Genomic DNA, 8,894 nt, shown 5'->3' with positions numbered 1-8,894 from the left:
GGTCTGAGCCGGCACGCCCCGCACGCGCGTGCCCAGCTTCGACTGGAAGAACTCCCCCCAAAGCTCGAGGGTGGGGAGGACGCCAAGATAGCCCTCGCACAGGGTGACGAAGGCCGACAGCAGCACCACCGCGTTGGGGGTGAGGTGGTGCGGCTGGAGTTGATAGAAGTCCAGCCAGGAGCGGAAGAAGGCGCTCACTGGCAGGCCGAAGCCGCGCAGGAAGTGCGAGCGGAAGACCACCCGCTCGACCTCCCGCGGTGCCGGCCTGACCTCCTTCTCCGGCGCGAGGCGGACCTCCACTTTGTCCGCGCTGGGCAGACGCCGGGTGTCGCGGAGGAAGTCGATGTGGTCGTTGTGAACGATGGAGCCATCCCAATCCCCGCCGAGCTGCTCTACGTGGGGAGGCATGGCGGAAGCTAGCACGGCGGCGGAGGAGCGTGCGGAGGAAGAGCGCGGCGGCGAGGCGCTGTCGCGAGAACGAGCAAGGCCAGAAGACGGTGGAAGTAGGAGGAGCGTGCGAGGGCCTGCCGCCCTCCACCTCCCCCTACTTATAGCCTCACGCGGCCGAAGAGGCCGGACGTGGGGGGGAGACGTGGGATTAACTGCGCCCACTCCCCCCACGTCTCGGGTTTATTACGCATAAGTGCGAGCCGAAACTGCCGCACGGAACGTGCGGGCGGTTTCGGGATGCAAAGGATCCGCACCTGGGCCGGGGCGCGGACGTGGCGGGCCCCCTCTCTGAGGCGACGTCCCGTCACGCGCGTGGGCTGGCAGGCTTTCCGGCCACGTGGCGCGCCAACGGCCCATAGCCGGCTCGCGACCCGGTGCGCGTCCCTGCGGGTTCCCGCCCCCCGACTCCAGAAGAATTCGACTAAGGCGGCGCGCCTGATCGAGGCCGGCTCCCAGCTGCCGGCTCGTCACGATAGGAAGCTGATCGAGCTTCTTGAACCCCACTCCACCTCGAAGCTCAACCAACTTCGGGGACTACTGTCGGGGTAAATGGCCACGGGTAGCCTAACCGACTACCCCTGGCTCTTCAGAAAATTTATCAGGCCTTTGGGCCTTCAAGCACTCCAAGCATTTGGGCCGCCTTCCCCGGCCGGCTGCCACTAAAGCCGACTCCCGGAAGGCGACCCAGCCGCACCGACTCCAAGAAGCCGGCCAAGAAGGACGCTGACTCCTAGAAGCCGGCCAAGATCACAACCACTCCTACATAACGACGACTTGACGGGGCATGGCCACAGTGCGGCCCACGACCCCCGAAGCCCGAGGCGGGCATGGCTACAGGAGGCCGTACGGGGGGGTGTCTCCCGTGCGGCCCGGCACTGTAGCCACGCCAGCTACGACGTCATCCACGACCCACTCCTATACGGCCCAAGGACTGCGGGCCCCTTCAGCCAGAGAGAGGCGTGAAGGCGGCCCAGCCCTTCCTAGTCGGCCAAGAGTATAGCCGGCCTCCAGAAACCGGCCACTCCCTTCCTCGAAGCAGGAGCCCCATTAAGGAGACAAGACGAGGTGAGGCTACAGTGATAGCCCCCGGGGCGGCCCACTGTAGCCACGCTCACCTCGACAAAGCCCTCATCATCAGAGGCGCGGCTACAGTAAGCAGCCGCCGACAAAGCCCTAAGCGGTGGGGCCGGCCTGTCGACCAGGTAGCCGGCAGCTGGCGGGACCCACCAGCCGGCGGGACCCAGCAGCCGGCGGAGAAGCCGGCGAGCGTAGACACTGACGGCTGGGACCAGATCCCAGTCGGATTACCATTGTACCCCCGGGGGGTAGGCCTATATAAACCCCCCTGGAGCACCCATGCAAAGGGTTCGCACCTCTGCATGTTTGGCTTGCAAGCATAGCACACACACACACCATAGATAGAGAGAAGCAAGAGCTAGCCTTGTTCTTCTTCTCCCTTGATCCCAACAGCTCTAGGAGCGATTGTAGCTACCCTTTATCGATCTAGTGATCATGCGGAGACCCCGCAGAGCAGGACTAGGGGTGTTATCTCCTCGGAGAGCCCCGAACCTGGGTAAGATTCGCCGGCGTGCATGTCTTCGCCTCATCCCGTTTCCAGGCACCGGCGACGTTTTATTGGCTCCCACAATGATAAGCCATCCCTTGGCATATGTCGCACCAACCACCCGACATGTTGTTCAAGGGCGCCGAGGTACCTCCTCCCCTTACCGAGGACCGCGGACTCAGCGCAAAGCGCCATGCCAATCCGGTAAGTTTTTTATATCTCACAGGATGTTTTATTTTCCCCGGTTTAATCATGTGTGGGATCTAAGCCTCCATGCCATTAACAGGACTGGGTAGAGACAGCGGAGCAGATCGATTGCCCAGCCCCCCTGCCTGAGGATCCAGCAGATGCTCTCTTAACGAAGATGCTGGTTCCGGCGCCTTACGAGGTGCCGGTGAAGAAGGCCAAGAAGAAGGCCACGGGGACCCGGAAGGGTCTCCGGCGCAAGGTTATATCGGACTCATCGTCCGAAAACTCCGAGGCACACTCCTCCCACAAAAACGAGGAGGAGGAAGTGGAAAGTTCTCCCCCCTCCAGCCGGGGGAGACAAGAAAAAGAAGGCCGCCCCATCCGGGGAGGCCGAAGGGTCCAAGAAGGGAAGGACCCTCCTCCCGGACTGCTCCACGACGGCCGCCTACAGCGACGGCGAGTGGATGCCCAGGGACAAGCCCCTGGCGAAGTCGTAAGTATCCGGATACCATAGCAATTCATGGTATGTTTTATTGCACTGCTTCTCATCACGCCGAACATGATTATGCAGTCCGTCCCGAGCCCGTATCGACGTATCTTCGTCGGATGGTTCTTTGGACCCATCGGATATGAATAGCGATTCACTTCCAACCACCTCCACCCCTCGCCCTACGGACAACGTCGAGGTGTTGTCTCAAAGGGCACCGAGCCGAGGGGAGGTAGTCCTGGAGGCGCCTCGAGGCGACATTCCGGACCCTGGGCGCAAAGGGAGCAAGACTCTCCTGGGCTCCGAATTCGGCCTACAGCCGAACACTGCGCCGGAACCTCCAGTGGTTCCGGACTCTGTCAGGGGACCCCCCGTTAAGAGGGGCAAGCCGCCCGTGCCAGCGACCTCTGTCCATCTAGAGGCACCGGACAACTTGCTGGAAGCGCTTCGCGGCGCTTCCATCGATGAAGAGCACCGCACTATCATGAGTGCGGTGATCGAGAAGGTTCAATCCGCCAAAAGCGGACTAACTGAAGCTTGTGCCAGCCTCCTAACAGGCTTTCAGGTAAGTAATCAAATTATAGGAAAATATTACCGCATAGACAGTAGCCCCTGATGCTCTGTTTGGCGTTCGCGAAGAAAGGCCGAATAGAGGATCAAATAATGACTCAGGAGTTTAATCAGAATATGTCTATGTGCATATGCAGGCTTCACTGCTGGCCGCTGCCGCACGTACTGCGGAGGTCGCTGCACTGAAGCAGGACCTTGAGCGGTCCAAGGAAGAGCTCGGCCTTACCAAGAGGCAGCTCGAAGAGAACAAAGGTAAGCGATACCCTGTCTATATATTAAAAAGAAATTTGGTTGTAAAATAATAGGATCATCATGAATTTGCCAGGGGCCACGACCAAAGTGGCGACCCTGAAGAAGGCGCTGTCCGAGGCCGAAGACAAAGCGGCCAAGGAGCGCATCGAGCGAGAAAAGCAAGAAGCCCGGGTAGGCGAGGTGCAGGAAGAGCTCCAGGCTCTCGCCAAAAAACACGAGTCCCTGGAGCTTGACTCTAAGACGCGAGAGTCCGAGCTTGCGAAGGCCCTCGAAAGTGCACAAAACGCCAAGGCTGAAGCCCACAAGGCCCGCTAGGAGATTGAGGCGGTTAAGAAGATAGCAGCGGATAAGGCATTCATTATGCAAAGCAAGCATGTGAAGGAAACTTTCCTTTTACTTACCCGAGTTCGGAGCTCTCCAGGAGCGTTCGCAGATCTTCCCCGTAGTGTGTTGGTGGCCGCAGAGTTTTACCGGGCTGAGGAGGGGAGCTCGACGGAGAAGTTGTTCTGGTCTCAGTATACTGGGACCGAACACCCAATGCCCTTGAGCGACCAGCTGAAGCAACTGGTCGAGCTCCACACGGCGGCCGAACAGGCCATGAAGGGTCTTATAGTCCGGATGTGGCCTGGCGATCCCCTGCCTGACAGCTACTTCGGTCTGGTGAGGCGGCTTGTGAATGCCTGCCCACGGCTTGAAGTCATAAAGTGGTCCGTCTGCATCGAGGGTGCGCGCAGGGCTTTTGCCCGGGCGAGGGTGCACTGGGCGAAGCTGGACACCATAAAGCTGGTGAAGGAGGGGCCGCCGGAAGGCAAGGAGCATCGCCACCCCGAAATGTATTATGACAGTGTCCTGAAGGGTTCCCGCCTTGTGGCGGAGGAATGTGCTAAAGATGTAATATTTGAATGAACGTACTCATGTGATCCTGTAGTATGAAACGAGTTCATTTGTGCTATGCAACGCTTTTGAATTTAAAATATTACCTTCTGTGCGGTCGTTTATAAAATCTGAGAGTTGGCCAGTCGTCGGCTTCTACCCCCATACTGGGGTGTTCTGGATAAACCTGAGCACTCTTTATCCCAATTTTGGGTCCTTCGATGGATGTGTTCAGCACAACGAACCAGGCAATCGGACTATAAGGCTTTATCACTCTCACTTAGCCATAGAAGTCTATAATTTTAAATTTTGGCGAAGCCCCTAGTATTCGGAAGGCCGAATTTGGGGCGCTATATACGCCTAAGTCGGGCAAGGCCGACTCCTCGCCCGAAGCGGAAAAAGTTTTTAAGGACTTGAGACCTCTCGAACAGCGACCAGCTCTCGCCTTATCATGACAGTCAGTTTTCGGCTTCCTCTACTGAGGTGCTCGTCCGGAAGAACCGGGACACAATCGCAGTAGTTCTCCCACCGCTACCTTAGCCGATATTGCGGAACGTAAGGTACCAAAACATGGGAGCCGGGCAAACCCAACTATTGACCCAAGACATGATTCGGAGCTGATGCATATAATGCTATAAGTTCGGGGTGCCGCACTGTCAAAAGTGTTCGGACTTCTCACGCCGTATTATGGGGTATACTGAAGCCCTTGGCGTACTGGTCGTACCAGAATGTACGGGTGCAAGTTGTCGTAAATAAACAGACAAGAAAAAGTAAGGGTAATGCAATAATAGACTAATGCTATGCATTACTATTTAAATAATACGTCGAAGCGTACTGATACAAGTACTGCAATAAGCAAAAAATATGACTATTTGACATGTCCTGTCCAAGGGTAAGCTGCGTATGGGTATTAAAAATGGGTACTTCGATTGTTATCAGAGACCACCTGGGGATTCCCTTGTACGTCTTAGCTTCTTGCCTCCTTGGGTGTTCCTTCCCGTAATGTGTCCAGCAATCAGACTGCTGGAAAGGGCTTCCAGAGAGTAAGGTCCTGAAAGAGAGGAAATGATAAAGGTATACGGCCCCTGGGGCGGTTGAGCCGCATTGTGGGACGTGCCCTGGTCGTGCCCCCGCCTATGCCCATGCTATTTTTAGTGTGTAATTATGTACGCGCGGCGTAAATTTCGTCGCTTGATTGGGACTAGGACGGAGGCCGAATTGCTAGGCGAGCTCTGAACGTGCTAGGCGATCCTGTTGCAGGTTACTCCGGACTCGCTTAAAGGTGTCCGGGGGCTTTATCGCCGAATTGGCGGTTTGCCTTAAAATGCTGCTTTGTGCTTCTGCTGCGAGGGCCGCGGTGTGCTCCTCCGTGCGGAGCGAGCGTTCTGTGTTTCCATTGACTGTTATAACCCCGCTAGGTCCTGGCATCTTGAGGTTGAGGTATGCGTAATGCGGTATCGCATTGAATCTTGCAAATGCGGTTCGCCCGAGCAATGCGTGATAGCCACTACGGAACGGGACGATATCGAAGATTAACTGCTCGCTTCGGAAGTTGTCCGGAGATCCGAAGACCACTTCCAGTGTGATTGAGCCCGTGCAATGGGCCTCTACACATGGGATGACGCCTTTAAAGGTGGTTTTGGTGGGTTTGATCCTCGAGGGGTCTATACCAATTTTGCGCATTGTATCCTGATAAAGCAGGTTCAGGCTGCTGTCGTCGTCCATAAGGACTCGAGTGAGGTGAAATCCGTCAATGATGGGGTCTAGGACCAATGCGGTAGATCCGCCATGACGGATACTAGTGGGGTGGTCCCTGCGATCGAAGGTGATCAGACAAGAGGACCATGGGTTGAACTTTGGGGCAACAGGCTCCATCGCATAGACGTCCCTTAGTGCATGCTTCCGTTCCCTCTTGGGAATGTGGGTTGCATATATCATGTCCACCGTCTTCACTTGTGGGGGGAACCTCTTCTGTCCTCCCATGTTCGGCGGCCGGGGCTCCTCCTCGTCGTCGCTATGCAGCCCCTTGTCCCTGTTTTCGGCATTCAACTTGCCGGCCTGCTTGAACACCCAGCATTCTTTGTTGGTGTGATTGGCTGGCTTATCGGGGGTGTCGTGAATTTGACACGAGCGATCGAGTATGCGGTCCAAACTGGACGGGCCCGGATTGCTTCTTTTGAACGGCTTCTTCCGCTGACCGGATTTAGAGTCGCTGAATCCGGCATTGACTGCCGTGTCCTCGGCATTGTCCCCGTTGTTGTGGCGCTTGTGTCTGTTACGACGTGGTCAGCCGTTAGTATCCTTTGTATCTGAAGTGCCATGACTTCTTGATGTGTTGTTGCTGTGAGCCAGCCAGCTGTCTTCGCCCGCGCAAAAGCGGGTCATGAGCGTCGTGAGGGCTGCCATAGACTTCGGCTTCTCCTGGCCGAGGTGCCGGGCGAGCCACTCGTCACGGATGTTATGCTTAAATGCCGCTATGGCCTCTGCATCCGGACAGTCGACAATTTGGTTTTTCTTAGTTAAGAACCGGGTCCAGAATTGCCTGGCCGATTCCCCTGGCTGCTGAGTTATATGGCTCAAGTCATCAGCATCCGGTGGTCGCACATAAGTGCTCTGGAAGTATTCAAGGAATGCATCTTCCAAATCCTCCCAACTGCCAACGGAGTCTGCTGGCAAGCTATTCAGCCAATGCCAAGCTGGTCCTTTGAGTTTTAGTGGGAGGTACTTGATGGCATGTAGATCATCACCGCGAGCCATGTGGATGTGGAGGAGGAAATCCTCGATCCATACCGCGGGATCTGTTGTACCGTCATATGATTCAATATTTACGGGTTTAAAACCCTCTGGGAATTCGTGATCCATTACTTCATCAGTGAAGCATAGGGGGTGTGCGGCGCCTCTGTGCCGGGCTAGCTATGTCACAACACAGTTCATATGAGTCTTGTCTGCTGTATTCTGCCCGGCCGGATTTGCTTTTAGTGTATCCGGCATGACGGTCATCGTCCCGCGTTGGTGCGCACCCCCGTGATCCGTAGATCGATCTTGCATGTTTTGCCTTGTTTTCCAATACGTCTCGCAGGTCCTGCGTGTTGCCCCGGGCCTTGGTATTTTTTTGATTGGCGGCAGGGCGCGGGCTGGACTTCAGGCTGAAATGCCTCTCTGTCTCGGCCACGAGGTGGCCGATCAGCCGCATCATACACTGGTGATGTAGGTTTCAATGCTTCCTCCTCGAGTTGAGGTAGCAACCTGCGCTTTGGATAACTCTTGGTTGGGCGCTCGAGTTCGTATTCCTCGGCTGCCAGGACTTCGGTCCATCTATCCGCTAGCAGATCTTGATCAGCTCGAAGCTGTTGTTGCTTTTTCTTCAAGCTGTCTGCTGTGGCTATAAGCCGGCGCTTGGAGCGTTCTTGCTCGACGGGATCCTCAGGCACGACAAATTCTTCGTCGCCGAGGCTCACTTCGTCTTCGGAGAGAGGCATGTAATTGTCATCCTCTGATTCTCCGTTTGTTGCCTGTTTCGGAGGGCTAGCTTGTCCATCCTCCCGCTCGAGGTCTGGCTGGAGGGCATTATCGTCGTCTTCGGCACTATCCGGGGTGTTATTGTCTCTTGTGCCGGTATCGCTGCTTTTGCTATGGTGAGACTTAGAGCGGCGCCGCTGACGTCGGTGCTTGGGTTGCTTCTTGGAGGGATTATCCTCCGTTGTCTTGTCGCCATCCCCTTCTTTGGGGGTATCCACCATGTATATATCATATGATGAGGTGGCGGTCCAGCGCCCTGTGGGCGGTGGTTCCTGTTCGTCTCCTGCATCGTCGTCCATACCGTCGATGTCTTCGGAGTCGAAGTCGAGCATGTCGGTTAAATCGTCGACAGTGGCTACTAAGTGGGTGGTGGGTAGGGAGCGAATTTCTTCGTCGTCCGCATCCCATTCTAGCTGGACATAGTTCGGCCAAGGTTCTCCTGACAAGGAGAGAGACCTTAATGAATTTAGCACATCGCGAAAAGGCGAGTGCTGAAAGATATCCGCGGAGGTAAACTCCATGATCGGTGCCCAATCGGGTTCGATAGGCACGGACGCAGGCGGCTCGGAGCCCGTGGCCGGGGACGAATCCAATGGTTCGGCAACACGGCTCTCGTAAGGGGTGAAGTCAGTATTCGGCTCTATCGCCACTGAGAGTGCGGCCTCCATGGCGGGCTCTATCCACCCGTCCTCGGATGGCCCAATTTGTTCCAGATTGAGGGCCGGAGTAGTTGCAGGTGTGATCTCCCGAACACTGCGGCAGAGTTACGTCATGCTCATCGTGATTGTGCGGCGCACCCGACATGGGTTCGAATCCGTCGAAGATCAAGTCTCCGCGGGTGTCGGCAGTATAGTTCAAGTTTTCGAACCTGACCTGATGGCCGGGGGCGTAGCTCTCGATCTGCTCCAGATGGCCAAGCGAGTTGGCCCGCAGTGCGAAGCCGCCGAATACGAAGATCTGTCCGAGGAGGAAAACCTCACCCTGGATCGC

Source organism: Triticum aestivum, chromosome 1D (assembly GCF_018294505.1).
Source record: "Triticum aestivum cultivar Chinese Spring chromosome 1D, IWGSC CS RefSeq v2.1, whole genome shotgun sequence".
NCBI classification, from domain to species: domain Eukaryota; kingdom Viridiplantae; phylum Streptophyta; class Magnoliopsida; order Poales; family Poaceae; genus Triticum; species Triticum aestivum.
Note: the sequence above shows the minus strand (reverse complement) of the source record.